Genomic DNA, 15,398 nt, shown 5'->3' with positions numbered 1-15,398 from the left:
CCATCAATAGAGTTGTCAGTCCTCAAATCTACTCCGATGACCTCTACCTAACAATCGAGAATTTGCAACATCGGGTAGAGCCAACAGACAATGGCTCAATAATTGGAAATCGGAAACTTCAGACACTAACATGTGAGAGATGGTAAAAACACAACATGCTAGCATTGGATCTCCATAACCCAGAGGTCCTTTTCTCCCAGGGATTACAGGTTAGAGGGCAGGAAGGTGCCCGTGAAAGACATCATGAGTGGTGCCCAGCCACTCCATGGGACAGCAGCATAAACACTAGAGGTGGCATCAGATTTCCCCTATGGTTACCAAGCAACAATCCCATTAGTCAAAGGATGGTCCCACAAACTGTTTCACAAAGAATAATAATGCTCATTTGAACAAACATTTATCGAAAAGAATGTTAGTTATATTGTTTCATAGTGTTTTAAGATTGAAGGTAGACGTAAAGGAATGGTTCACCCCTTTTCATTTGCCACATCGATATTATGTTGAGAAACAAGGTTTCTCTCAAATACATTGTGTTGCCAATAGCGCCTGTGAGAGTCGCTATTGCGGTCCGCTCACCCCCTTCGCGTGACCCCCCAGGCTGTCATGTCAACTGAGGAAGGTTGCAGTCTTCCTCAGTGACTGGGATGGGGATCCAGCATCTGCTTGCTTTCTCCTTCACTGCAGAGAGCTGCAAGCAGGAGCGACGCTGGGCTGTGATGAGGGTTAAACATCGTCCACAGCCCAATGACTCATGGAGACTGTGGCCGGCTGCAGTATTGACAGGTCAACAGCAAGTTACATAGTTACATAGGTTGCAAAAAGACCTAGGTCCATGTAGTTCAGCCTTCCTCCACCAATTTATACATTTTGTCATTAAGTCATTTATAACCATATAAATGTATGATATATAATATATATAATATATAATAATAAGTTGATATGACATCACTGGACATCAGAGATGATAATATCGATGTAGCTAGTAATGAAAAGGGGTGAACCACCTCTTTAAGTCCATCAAGTTCAACCCATGACCTAACCTAACATGTGATCCAGAGGAAGGCAAAAAAAACCCCATGCAACAGACAGTAAGCGCCACATTAGTGGGAAAAATTCCTTCCCGACTCCACATATGAAAATCTGAATAGTTCCCTGGATCAACGCCCAGTCACAGAATCTATTTTGAAAATGTTTCCAAGCAAAACTATAGGCGATCTAAAATGTTTCATCATCTTGGATTGAAATATTAGGAGATATAGCAGGGAACAATAGTGGAAATGCTGTAAGGACATGATCTGATCTATGACCAGATATTAGAGACCTTCCTATTCTGCTGATTTATTAATTTATATTTTTAATGGCAGATTTTAGTTTCGATTATTTTAAGCGTTTATAAACACAATTTAATACAATAGTTACTGTATGCAACTGATGATCAAATACTTAACGGGGTCGTCTCATCTAAAATGATAAGTCACTAAACAAAATAGAGAAGGCACCACCATAAATAAGCATGAAAGCGTGGAAGCATGCTCCAACCTGTAATACATAGCGAAAAACACCAAGAAAGAGGGGAATACGGGCACTGCTAAACCATCTATGCAATGGAAAAAGCCATAATAAACGAATGAAGCAAGAGAGGCTCTCAATATAAATGCAAAAGTGTAAGAATTTATTAGACAAATGCACAAACATTAAAGCCATTAAAAAATGGGGGGACAAAGAGTGACCCACCCATATGCAAAAAGGCACAGAAACCACAATGACTTTACTATGTAATAATTTGATGAACCAAATACAATACAGCTCAATAGATTATGTACACAGTGTTAGATGCAACTACATTGTCACCCAGCAGTTAACTAGCAAAAGTGTGGTACAAATCAAAGAGAGTCAGGATACTAACCAAGCGGTATTTTTAAACCATAAAGCAGGTATTGTGGATGCGCCTGCCTCATGCGGTACGCCACCATGTGTGGCTTCATCATGGGATGTGTAAGCAATGACCAGACCCAGCTTTATATAGGCACAATTGCTAACAATAATTACCAACCGGTGTGTTGAAAACCACCATGTACCCAGCAATGAAGGAGCTGAATCCCCTGTGTCTCCTATATATAAAAAATATATATATAAATATACATATGGAACCAAGGAAGTGGCGTGCGTTCCACAGTGGACCGCAACGCCACATGACCCGGTCATGTGACCGGGGTGACTTTAAGCTCCGCCCCGAAACTCCAACAGGGAGCGGTTATTGGCGTCATTCAGCGTTCAAAATCGCAGTGATAACCACAAGCGAGACGCTGACAGGAGATTTGTACATCATTCGGTTCCAAAAAGATATAAATTAACTTATCAATATAAATATATTTAGGACACAGAATTGGTCACTCATAATGGGGACTAAACAATAACAGTCATGAATGTATTTTCTCCAAAACAGTGCAAAGTAAAAAAACATGCATATATAAACCCAGGGAGCAAATAATCAGGTATACGGATAAAACCATATGAGATCCATAAGTCAACATATATTCAAAGAGCCTCTTAAAGAGGTATTCTCACATAATACCAGAATATGATTTGCAGACAGAAAACGGAAGTCCATTCAGAAAGCACAAAGTGTAAATGTCCATAATATACTGATCATCTACTTTGTATAATAGCCAGCAAATAGAAGGTTCTCATTAATACCATTGTGCATCACTGTGCCCAGCTTGAAGATTCACCAGGACTCTGTTCTCAGAAGTGCCGGAATGGGACTGATAAAATGATAAGTCTATAGTCATTCTGTGACTGCAGACTTATGAATCCTCCCAGTGCAGGCACTGTGTGCTGCGAGGATTTACTGGTTTCTGAGCTGGGAATGGGGATCATGTGACCACAATTGTGCACTATGCATGTTCCCGGCCAGAACTCAACTAGTGGGTGCAACCTCGTGCAATACAAGTGTATTGAGCAAGACCACACCCACTAGACTGCCGTGGCTACTAGTCACAACCGCCCACGCCATATACTTGTATTGTCAGGTTCTGGCCAGGAACATGCATAGCGCACAATTGTGGTCATGTCACTGTACAGTGTGTGCTCTTTTAGGATTCATAAGTCTGCAGTCACATAGAGTAACCGCAGACTTATAATTTTAGACCGGACAACCCATTACATTTTTTGAATATGCCACCTACACTGTATAGTAAAAAGTTTTGGGACACTTATTGGACCATTTACTACATTATGTTCTAGTTTCATGGGAATTTATGTTTCACCTGCCCTTTAACGTTAAAGCGACCGCCACTCTTCTGAGAAGACTTTCTGGAAGACTGTGGGGTATGTCTGTGGGAATTTTTCCCATTCACCCAGAAGAGCATTTGTGAGGTCAAAGACTAATGATGTATGAGATGACCCAGCTCAAAGTCTCTGTTCCAGTACACCCCAAAGTTGTTTGATGGGCTAAAGGTCAAGATTGTGTGTGAGCTAGTCAAGTTCTTATACACCAAATTGACCCAATGACGCTTATATGGATCGTGCTTTAAGGACCAGAACCTTCCCCAAACTTTTCCGCCAAAGTTGGAAGCATACAATTGTCTAAAATGTCTTGATCTGTTGAAGCATTAAGATTTCCCTTTGCAGGAGCTAAGGATCCTAACCCAACCTCTGAAAATCGATCCCCCATAGCACTATCCCTCCTCCACCAAACCTTTCAGTTTGCACAATGCAGTCAGACTGGTGCACATTTTCTTGGACTTTACTAAACTAGGACTCATCCATCAGCCTGCTAACTTCAAAACATACACATGAATCCAAAAGCCATCTACCCCCCCCAAAAAAAGTATATTATAGGCAAAAAAAAGTCTTTATTCTTAAATATAACATACATGTGAATAAATACCACATATGTTAAAAGCAAAGCGCTGCTATAAGTTTCAGGGACATGTATACTATGTAAATCAACAAAATCAACATGTTTATTACTGGCCAAATTGTATAAACATAGAGGACACTAAATGTCTTATAATATAAATGGGTAAAACCCTTCCAACAGCACTGAATAGGCTGTCCAACTAAGGCCAGTTTCACACTTGCGTTGTGAAGCATCCGTCACAGTGCGTTGTGTAACGCATGTGACGGATGCGTTGCAAATAGTGTGCTAATAAAGGTAACGGATTCCTTTAAAAGAATGTTTTGCGTTTTGTTGTTTTTTTAATGTTTCACCGGGAAAGGAGATTTGCGGTTGGGAGGAGAGAGAGAGAGAGGTGACCGCAAATCCCCTGAGTGACCGCAGTGAGCCGCGCGATCAGCTGTGCCGTCACTCAGGTGACCCGCGGCCACAGCTGCAGTCCTCCACCCGAGAGCTGTGTCCGCGGGTCACCTGAATTAGGGCACAGCTGATCGCGCGGCTCACTTTAGTTGCTACGTGGAGCTGACACAGAGCAGTCGTGTTCTACTGTCGCTCCTGTCAGCTTCATGTAGCAGAGCTGAAAGAGTCGCGGGACATCGTGTGGATTACGCCGGACCTGGGGCGGTATTTGGGGATTAATAAAGTGGGGAAAGAGGATTTTTTTTGTCTTTTATTCCAAATAAAGTATTTTTTCAGGTGTTTGTGTTTATTTACTTTCACTTACAGGTTAATCATGGAAGGTATCTCGGGGAGATGCCTGCCATGATTAACCTAAGACTTAGTAGCAGATTTGGGCTGCCATTAACTCCTTATTACCCCCATTGCCACCGCACCAGGGCAATTCGGGATGAGCCGGTTAGAGTCCCAGGACTGTCGCATCTAATGGATGCGGCAATTCCGGGTGGCTGCTGGCTGATATTGTTAGGCTGGGGGGCTCCCCATAACGAGGGGCTCCCCATCCTGAGAATACCAGCCTTCAGCCTTGTGGCTTTATCTTGGCTGGTATCAAAATTGGGGGGGACCGCAGATCGTTTAATTATTTATTTATTTATTTTACTGCACGATATAGACCCGCCCACCAGCGTCTATGATTGGTTGCAGTGAGACAGCTGTCATGCAGCGTGGGGGCGGGTCTGACTGCAACCAATCATCGGCGCTGGTGGGCGGGGAAAGCAGTGAATACAAGATGGATTAATGAGCGGCCGGCATTTTCAAAAGAGGAAAAGCCGCCGGAGCTTTGTGACAGCCGTGCAGCGCTGCGCCGTGATTGGTGAGTATGAGAGAGGGTGGGTGAGGGGGGAGAGAGACCAGGAGTGATTTTAAACGATTTTGATCATTCTGCTGGACACGCTGAGCATGCTCAGTAGAACGTGACGGGAACTGTCAGCAGATTCCGCCACTTAGCACATTGCAGCGGAATCCGCTGCCATAGACAATCATTACACACCTTGGCGGATTCCAACGGAATCCGTCAAGGTGCGATATTTTAACGTCACAAAAACCGCTACATGCAGTGTTCCTTCCGCCCGACGCAGCAGATGCAACGCAGACACTTGCGTTACAGTGTGTCGTCAATACAAGTCTATGGAGAATAGTGCAGTGCGTTAACGGACTGCGCTATTCTCCATAGCGGCGGATTGCGCTGAACGCAAGTGTGAAACCGGCCTAAAGAGAAGCAGTGATATAGTATAGTACTTACATGTGTAGGTGGTTTGCTTAGATACAGAATAAAGAAAGAGATTTGCATACAAGGAAAGGTATAGTGCACACCAAAAATAAATATGAAATTTATAGAGAAAATACTGACATAATCTTAAAAACATTTAAAAAGTACAAAAATATACAAGCAAAAAAATAGGATAAAATAATCCAAAGAATAAACCCCATACAAATCAATTGCAAAGAATAATAAATGTTATTATTATTGTTATTATTATTATTATTATTATTATTATTATTATTATTATTATTATTATTATTATTAAGCAAATAATGTGGCTAGATGCAAAAAACACATAAAAATAATATTAATACAAGAATAATAGCAAAACTATAAGAACATCCTATGGGAAGGAAATAAAGACCAATATGAGCACTTTTGCATTAAACACACAAGAATGACTTATCACCATAGGAGATAGCAAAATAGGTGCACAAAAAATAAAAATAAATTAAATAGTAAGGCAAAGAATATTGCATGGCGACTTTTTGCGCAGTATTCGTAGCACCTGCACTCGTTTTTTTGCTCTGCTACTGTGTGACGCCCTGGCAAATCCAGGTAGTCACATAACTTATCCACTCTCCTTGATACCACCAAAAACCCACACCCAGGTACAACACACAGCCATTAAAGCCTAGCCACCCCCTCATGATAATAAGGTCACACCAGTGGGCGGGATCAGGTGGATGAGAACGCCCACCTAGGGCTCCTGGGGTGTCAGGGGCGGGAACACAGTCAGTTGAAGTTGGAGTTTGGAGTTGAAGTTTGGAGTTGAAGTTAGTCAGTCAGTGAGTGGAGTTGAGTAGAGGAGAGAGGCAAGTTGAAGCGGAGTCAGGGGTAGGCGCCCTTGGACTATCCGGCTAGGTGGCAGACAGTGAAAAGGGCCACAGGAGACGGAGATCCGGTCGCAGGAGACCTTAAGTGGGCCGGGGCAGGATTGTAGCTCGCCGGTGCCAACAGCGGGAATCCAGTCCGGAGGCCATGCACAGACGGGGTGCCTGGATCCTATGACAAGGAAGGTTGCATGCCCCTTGTTAATTAACCAACAAAGGACGAGGTTTCAGGCCTTAATCTCCAGACGCCCAGAGAGCGAAACGGAAGCCCAATGCAAGGGATAGGGTGTCCGTCAGAACCCACAGAGATTCCAAGGGTCAGATTTCGTGGGCCACAGCTCCGAAACATACACCGTACCGGGAGTGGACTTCCCCGTTTCATGCGAAGTTGTCCCACAGAAGAGACAAACAGAGAGTGCAGGAGGAAGGGACACCTGTTTGCTACACCCGAGTGTGGGACCCGAATACACCCCCCAACGGCGATCGGTCACTGGAAACTTGGTTTACCCCTGGATAAGTGTGTGATTTCTGAACTGTGAGTACACCATGGATCCCTGGTCCAAACCCATCACGCCACCTCCAGCAGCCATCACTCCCGTGTACCGACAACGGGCCCCCGGGACTACATCTCCCCTACCTGTGGAGGGGATCACATCTTGCTGCCCCACTCCATCAGCCCCGGGTGCCCCATCACCAGGCCGCGGCGGTGTCACCATCCCTCACCGCAACCCACGGGTGGCGTCACAGACACATCAAAACCCGCTGTAAATATTCCCCCTTCCGACGGATCTGAGGACGGACGGCCGTGCGAGCCCAGGTCCGGTCACCACTCGAGACGAAGCAGCGAACACGGATCCGAGTGGCCCCAGAAGCATCAGCTGCCCCCGCCCGCAACAACTGCATTTTTGTTTTTTCCCGAGTTTGGTTAGATGTAGTGTCCTTGCTGCCACAACAGACGTGTCATCAAACTTCTTCTGGAGATTTGATGAAACCTGTGTTGGGGCGGTACATCTACACATGTAAGTATCATACTATATTGCTAATTCTATTTAGTTAGACAGCCTATTTAATTCTTGGGGAAGGATTTTACCCATTTATATTATAAACCATTTAGTGTCCTCTATGTTAATACAATTTGGTCAGTAATAAACATATTGGTTTACATAATAAAGAATAGAGATATTTTGGGGCTACAATATACTATATTTCCCATGACCTGCCTTTCTTTGTGTACCGTTTTTCTGCATCTGGTATGTGTGTAACTGAGCACTCGATGAACCCCCTTCTCACTTTTCTTTATGACCCCCTTGTTATCTCTGCCTATGCTATTCTACAGCTGGGCTCAGCTATGATTTAAGTAATCAGGGTGAGCATCAGCCCCTCTCTCCTGTGATGCACCTGAGTACTTTTCCAACACTATATACAGTCATATGAAAAAGTTTGGGCACCCCTATTAATGTTAACCTTTTTTCTTTATAACAATTTGGGTTTTTGCAACAGCTATTTCAGTTTCATATATCTAATAACTGATGGACTCAGTAATATTTCTGGATTGAAATGAGGTTTATTGTACTAACAGAAAATGTGCAATCCGCATTTAAACAAAATTTGACCGGTGCAAAAGTATAGGCACCCTTATCAATTTCTTGATTTGAACACTCCTAACTACATTTTACTGACTTACTAAAGCACTAAATTGGTTTTGTAACCTCATTGAGCTTTGAACTTTATAGCCAGGTGTATCCAATCATGAGAAAAGGTATTTAAGGTGGCCACTTGCAAGTTTTTCTCCTATTTGAATCTCCTATGAAGAGTGGCATCATGGGCTCCTCAAAACAACTCTCAAATGATCTGAAAACAAAGATTATTCAACATAGTTGTTCAGGGGAAGGATACAAAAAGTTGCCTCAGAGATTTAAACTGTCAGTTTCCACTGTGAGGAACATAGAAAGGAAATGGAAGAACACAGGTACAGTTCTTGTTACGCCCAGAAGTGGCAGGCCAAGAAAAATATCAGAAAGGCAGAGAAGAAGAATGGTGAGAACAGTCAAGGACAATCCACAGACCACCTCCAAAGACCTGTAGCTTCATCTTGCTGCAGATGGTGTCACTGTGCATCGGTCAACAATACAGCGCACATTGCACAAGGAGAAGCTGTATGGGAGAGTGATGCGAAAGAAGCCGTTTCTGCAAGCACGCCACAAACAGAGTCGCCTGAGGTATGCAAAAGCACATTTGGACAAGCCAGTTACATTTTGGAAGAAGGTCATGTGGACTGATGAAACAAAGATTGAGTTGTTTGGTCATACAAAAAGGCGTTATGCATGGAGGCAAAAAAATACGGCATTCCAAGAAAAACACTTGCTACCCACAGTAAAATTTGGTGGAGGTTCCATCATGCTTTGGGGCTGTGTGGCCAATGCCGGCACCGGAAATCTTGTTAAAGTTGAGGGTCGCATGGATTCAACTCAGTATCAGCAGATTCTTGACAATAATGTGCAAGAATCAGTGACGAAATTGAAGTTACGCAGGGGATGGATATTTCAGCAAGACAATGATCCAAAACACCGCTCCAAATCTACTCATGCATTCATGCAGAGGAACAATTACAATGTTCTGGAATGGCCATCCCAGTCCCCAGACCTGAATATCATTGAACATCTGTGGGATGATTTGAAGCATGCTGTCCATGCTCGGCGACCATCTAACTTAACTGAACTGAAATTGTTTTGTAAACAGAAATGGTCAAATATACCTTCATCCAGGATCCAGGAACTCATTAAAGCTACAGGAAGCGACTAGAGGCTGTTATTTTTGCAAAAGGAGGATCTACAAAATATTAATGTCACTTTTATGTTGAGGTGCCCATACTTTTGCACCGGTCAAATTTTGTTTAAATGCGTATTGCACATTTTCTGTTAGTACAATAAACCTCATTTCAATCCAGAAATATTACTGAGTCCATCAGTTATTAGATATATGAAACTGAAATAGCTGTTGCAAAAACCCAAATTGTTATGGCGAAAAAAGGTTAACATTAATAGGGGTGCCCAAACTTTTTCATATGACTGTATTTGCCCCATATTGTCGGCTTAGATATTGTCGGCGTGTGGATCTATAAGTGTGCAGATAATGAATTAGGCCGAATTGGGCCGGAAGGGACCAGAAGGTAACTGGATACATAGTCATTTTAAACAATGTTTGTGTTTCTTTTCACATTCATCAGTACAATATCTAATTTTTTACTTACCCCACTGATCCCTACTCCCTGTAATGAACTATTCATCTCTCCCTCCATCCTCCCCACCCATCTGGCCTCCTCCTCAGATCTTTTCCTCCACATAACACCCTTTGTCTGCAGACACACATGACCACCTCATGGCCTCTCCTGCTCCAATTTACTAACACTCTCTCTGGTTCTCCTCGCTGCTGGTGATATCTCTCCTAATCCTGGCCCTCCTAACCACATCCCCATTGTCACATCTAACTGCCATCCACAATCTAAGACAAATTTCCACAACCTTCTAACCTCATACCCATTCACCCGGAACCTTCTCCCTCCATTCCCACTAACAGGAACTCTATGGAACGCTCGCTCTGTCTGCAATAAACTGTCCTACATCCATAATCTTTTCATCACTAATAAACTTTCCTTCCTTGGCATCACTGAAACCTGGCTCACCCCCTCTGACACAGACTCTCCTGCGGTACTCTCTTATGGTGGTCTCCATCTGTCTCACATCCCCCCGCCCCAGTAACAAGCATGGTGGAGGAGTTGGTTTGCTCCTGTCCGAAAAATGCTCCTTTACATCAATTCCACTGCCATCTTCTGTTATTCTCCCCTCTTTTGAGGTGCACTCTGTTTGCATCTACTCCCCCTCCAACCTCCAACTGGCTGTCATTTATCGCCCTCCAGGGCCAGCCACCGCCTTTTTTGACCACTTCACCACCTGGCTACTTCATTTCCTTTCCACTGACATCCCTACCATCAACATGGGTGACTTTAACATCCCCATTGACACTTCCCACTCATCTGTCTCTAAATGTCTAACACTTACCTCCTCCTTTGGCCTCACCCAATGGTTTTCTGCAGCTACTCACAAAGATGGCCACACACTGGACCTCATCTTCACCTGCCTCTGTTCCCTATCTAACCTCTCTAACTCACCTCTCCACCTGTCTGACCACAACCTACTAACATTCTCTTCCCTCTCTTCTCCAAGTACGCAACCCCCCTCCACAAACCTTCACACCCTCGTAGAAATATCAAATACCTTAGTTTACACGCACTTTCTCAGTCCCATATCCATCAATGTCAATGGCTGCTCACTTTCCCCAGTCCCACATGCTCGCTGCCTGGGAGTAACTGAAGTGGTGGCCCCGAGGTACCTCTGGCTGTGTAGTCGTGGCACTGGTACTGAGGCAGACCCCTGGTTCCACCACTTCTTTAACTTCGGGGACTGACTTGAATGTGCAGTGTGGGACGTCTCTTTCACCGGCCGATGCACAAATAGTCTTCAGGCAAAAGTTGAAATGCATAAAAACTGACATTTATTCAAACACAAAAATCACACTTCGGTCAGCAGATTCCGGCAATATTGGTGGAGCTGGGGACAACCTGCCCAAACGCGCCCTCTGGTGGGGATATGCCCTAGATACTCCTCTTCTCCGGGCTCCCACTCTCCGGTCAAGCACGCACTGGACCCACACCAGCGGAATAGACCCTGAGGTTGCGTCCACCTCCTTTGCTCCGGTGTCCCCTGGTGTTCCGCTCACACACTCACACTTGCCGCTGCAGATGTTCACTGCCTGCTGTCCCGGATCCTTCTTCCCCCACACACACAGACCTTCCCTAGATATCCGGCCGACTCCTCCTTCCCCGGTGGCAACAGCCGTCCCACCCGGCCACTAGGGGGTGCCCTAACACAACACATACAATAATAAAAATCAACACTTTTAATAATCACAATGCCGGGTAAACTATGCTGAACTAGTAGGGGGTAGGCCCACCCACTACATGCCTCCCCTCTTAAAATCCGAGCCTCCCGGCAAGGCTCTTAACTATAAACACATTAAAACATAAAAACCTTTTAGGTCAGTCCACGACAACAGCGGCACCAGTTCAGCGGCGCTCCCGGTCTTTAGGGGCGCTTAGAGGCGCAGCAGCGCTCCCGGTCTCTAGGTAGCGCCCGGAGGCTCAACAGCGCTCCCGGTCTTACGATGGCGCCCGGAGACGCAACAGCGCTCCCGGTCTTAGATGGGCGCCCGGAGGCTCAACAGCGCTCCCGGTCTTAGTTGGCGGGCAACAGACCCGTAAAACTTTTAACAGAACTTCTGCCAGTTAAACAGCACCGGACTTCAACAACAGGGGGACAGTAGGGACTTACTCTGGGGGCCAGGCCCGCTTCCATTCCTCCGCTTGCGCCTGGATGTAGGCCCCCAGAGATTGTCCCGGCTGACGGCGGACCCGTCAGAAGGACACAGGGGCGAAAGGCAGCTCCACTGGCGTGGCTGCCTCGGCTCCTGGCGGGGGTGAAGGTGTCGCTCCCCGGGGTGGCGCGTCCAAAACAATGACCGGTTGATTGGTCACATGCTGACTCACGGTTACCACTGGAGAAATCTTCTCCGGGTCAACAGTCGGCCCAGACGATGTTTCCGGGGCAGCAGTCACGGTGCGCCGGGGGTGAGAGGGCTCGGACGGGACCGGTCTTGCATGGCTCCGGCGCCGCTCTTGTTGCTCCTCCCACTCCAGCTCCTCTTGCCACTGAGCCGCTTCCCGGGCGGTCGGCATCCGGTTCACGGCAACGGCAAATAGGCCGCGACTACCTGCGTCCGGCAGAAATTGAACCTTCTCACCCGGCCAGAGTGTGTGGAGCCGTTTGGGCAACCCCTCCACGTCCAGGTGGACTCTATTATAAAAATAGTCGTCCCCGGTGCTGACCTCGCGGATGAAGCCGTACCCCTCCTTCTGATTGAATTTTACCACCACGCCGGTGGTAAACTGCAGGGCCAGCTCCTCTCCGCCCGGACCGGACAGCATCTCCCGGACAAGGGTTTTGGCCAGAAGACGTTCCTGAACAGGGTCGGGCTTCGGGGACGGAGCTCTGGGGTGCGGTTCGGCGGACGGGACGATTACCGGGTCCCAGATGAAGCCCCGGTGGTCCTTCTCCAGACGCTCGGCAAACACTTCAGCCGGCTCCGACAAGGGAGCAGATGGTGTGGCGGCGCCAAGCTGTGGGGTCTCCCAAGGGAAGGCTGTAACCCTCGAACGGCTTCCTGGTGGCGTAGCATACGTCGCCTTCACTTCGGTGATGGTACTTCCGGTCTGTGCGTCCCAGGTGGTTTTCCAAGACACCTTATCAGGGCGCGTAGAACCTCCCGGTCCCACTGGAAGATCCACCAATGCTGCCTCACTGGCAGGGGCAAACCTGGGTCGGCCCCGGCCTAAGCTGATCAAAGCCATGGTTGTAGCCAGTTCTTCGGTTGCCCAAAAGCTTCCATCTCGGATCGCTGTGCTGTAACTAGCGGTGGCGTCAAAGTGAAGACTGAGGAAAAAGAAGGCGGGCCTCTGCTTCCCGCTCTTAAACAATATCCTCCCCCAGCTTCACGCAACATCTTGACTCCTCCGCGGCGGTACTTCTTTCTCTTCAGTACACCGCCCTCTCTACATGTTCTTCGGCGTGCCCTGGGACTGGCGCCTCCCCTCTTTGGGCGGAGTACTCTGTACCTCTTCCTCGGCACCGGCCAGCCCCAGGCTCTTCTTTCGGCGCCAATTTTTCGAGCCTTTTCTTCTTCTTGGGCCCGGTCCAACGCTATGGGCACTGTGTTCTCTTCCCACCAGGGGGCTGGGAATTTTCTTCCATAGTCAGGATCCTGTGCCTCAGGCACTACCTGATCTTCAGCTTCCTGGGTCCCCGGCAGGGAACTCGCATCCTGCCGACTACGCCACATGAAGTGGTGGCCCCGAGGTACCTCTGGCTGTGTAGTCGTGGCACTGGTACTGAGGCAGACCCCTGGTTCCACCACTTCTTTAACTTCGGGGACTGACTTGAATGTGCAGTGTGGGACGTCTCTTTCACCGGCCGATGCACAAAGAGTCTTCAGGCAAAAGTTGAAATGCATAAAAACTGACATTTATTCAAACACAAAAATCACACTCCGGTCAGCAGATTCCGGCAATATTGGTGGAGCTGGGGACAACCTGCCCAAACGCGCCCTCTGGTGGGGATATGCCCTAGATACTCCTCTTCTCCGGGCTCCCACTCTCCGGTCAAGCACGCACTGGACCCACACCAGCGGAATAGACCCTGAGGTTGCGTCCACCTCCTTTGCTCCGGTGTCCCCTGGTGTTCCGCTCACACACTCACACTTGCCGCTGCAGATGTTCACTGCCTGCTGTCCCGGATCCTTCTTCCCCCACACACACAGACCTTCCCTAGATATCCGGCCGACTCCTCCTTCCCCGGTGGCAACAGCCGTCCCACCCGGCCACTAGGGGGTGCCCTAACACAACACATACAATAATAAAAATCAACACTTTTAATAATCACAATGCCGGGTAAACTATGCTGAACTAGTAGGGGGTAGGCCCACCCACTACATAACTCTAGTCTCTGATCTCTCTTTCAAGCCACACATCCAAGCCCTCTTCACCTCCTGCCACCGCCAACTCAAAAATATTTCCCGGATCCGTACATTCCTTTCCCAAGAAGCTGCAAAAACCCTAGTGCATGCCCTTATTATCTCCCGTCTGCATTATTGCAACCTCCTGCTCTGTGGCTTCCCTTCTAATAGTCTCGCACCCCTACAGTCTATTCTAAACTATGCTGCCCGACTAATCCACCTTTGCCCCGGCTACTCCCCGACCTCTCCTCTCTGCCAATCCCTTCACTGGCTTCCCAACAACTCCAGTTAAAATCCTAACCATGACCTACAAAGCCATCCACACTTGTCTCCTCCCTACATCTGTGACTTTGTCTCCCGGTACTTACCTGCACGTAACCTTCGATCCTCACAAGATCTCCTTCTCTACTCCCCTCTCATGTCTTCTTCCCACCATCGCATCCAAGGTTTCTCGTGTGCCTCCCCCATACTCTGGAACGCCCTGTCACAACATATCAGACTCTCGCCTACCTTGACAAGCTTCAAAAGCAACCTGAAGAGCCACCTCTTCTGACAAGCCTACAACCTGCCGTAACCCTCTGCCTGATACAGCGCTGCACGACCAGCCCTACCCTCACCTACTGTATCCTCGCCTATCCCTTGTAGACTGTGAGCCCTCGCGGGCAGGGACCTCTCTCCTCCTGTACCAGTCTGTGTTTTGTATTGTTTATGATTGTTGTATTTGTCCCTATTATGTATACCCCTTTCACATGTAAAGCGCCATGGAATAAATGACACTATAATAATAAATAATAATAATAAGAAGAAGAAGAAGAAGAATATTGGGGGAGCTTTTGTTTTCATGCCTTTGTTTTGAAGTTATCCATAACCATTTCAGTTCTAGTTTTTGAAACGTCTGATGTGTATCTGTGGTGGGAAATCTCTTGTATGATAGATAGAGAAGCCCGATTTGTCACTCCACAACACCTTTCACTGTTTTATAGTCTAGTGGTGGCTGCTTTACATCGCTCCATCCGATATTTGTGCTTGGTGATGTAAGTCTTTAATGCAGCTCCTCAGCCATTCCTTGAAGCTTCCGGTGTACAGTTTTTGTGCTGATATTAACACCAGAGGAGATTGGGAAAGCTGCAGCTGCTGTGCTTTCTAAAGTATTTAAAATTTTTAATAATACTGCTGATTTTGATTTTGGAATAATTAGCTGGGAAGAATTACCATACGCTGACTTATCACATTCGATTTCAGTGAGCTCGTTCGAATACCCCATTCTTTCACAAGTGTTAGTAAAGGCTCACTACCTGGGTAGGTGTTTGGTTTTATACAT

General features: G+C 46.8%; 1 protein-coding gene across 6 annotated transcripts in view; it reads left to right on the top strand.

Moving 5' to 3' along the window:
* The window catches only part of NOS1 (nitric oxide synthase 1), a 672,503-nt gene that overhangs the window by 532,482 nt on the left and 124,623 nt on the right, over nt 1-15,398 (top strand). The window lies entirely within an intron of this gene.

This window comes from Anomaloglossus baeobatrachus, chromosome 1 (assembly GCF_048569485.1).
Source record: "Anomaloglossus baeobatrachus isolate aAnoBae1 chromosome 1, aAnoBae1.hap1, whole genome shotgun sequence".
NCBI lineage: Eukaryota > Metazoa > Chordata > Amphibia > Anura > Aromobatidae > Anomaloglossus > Anomaloglossus baeobatrachus.
Note: the sequence above shows the minus strand (reverse complement) of the source record. Positions and strands in the feature narration are given on the sequence as shown.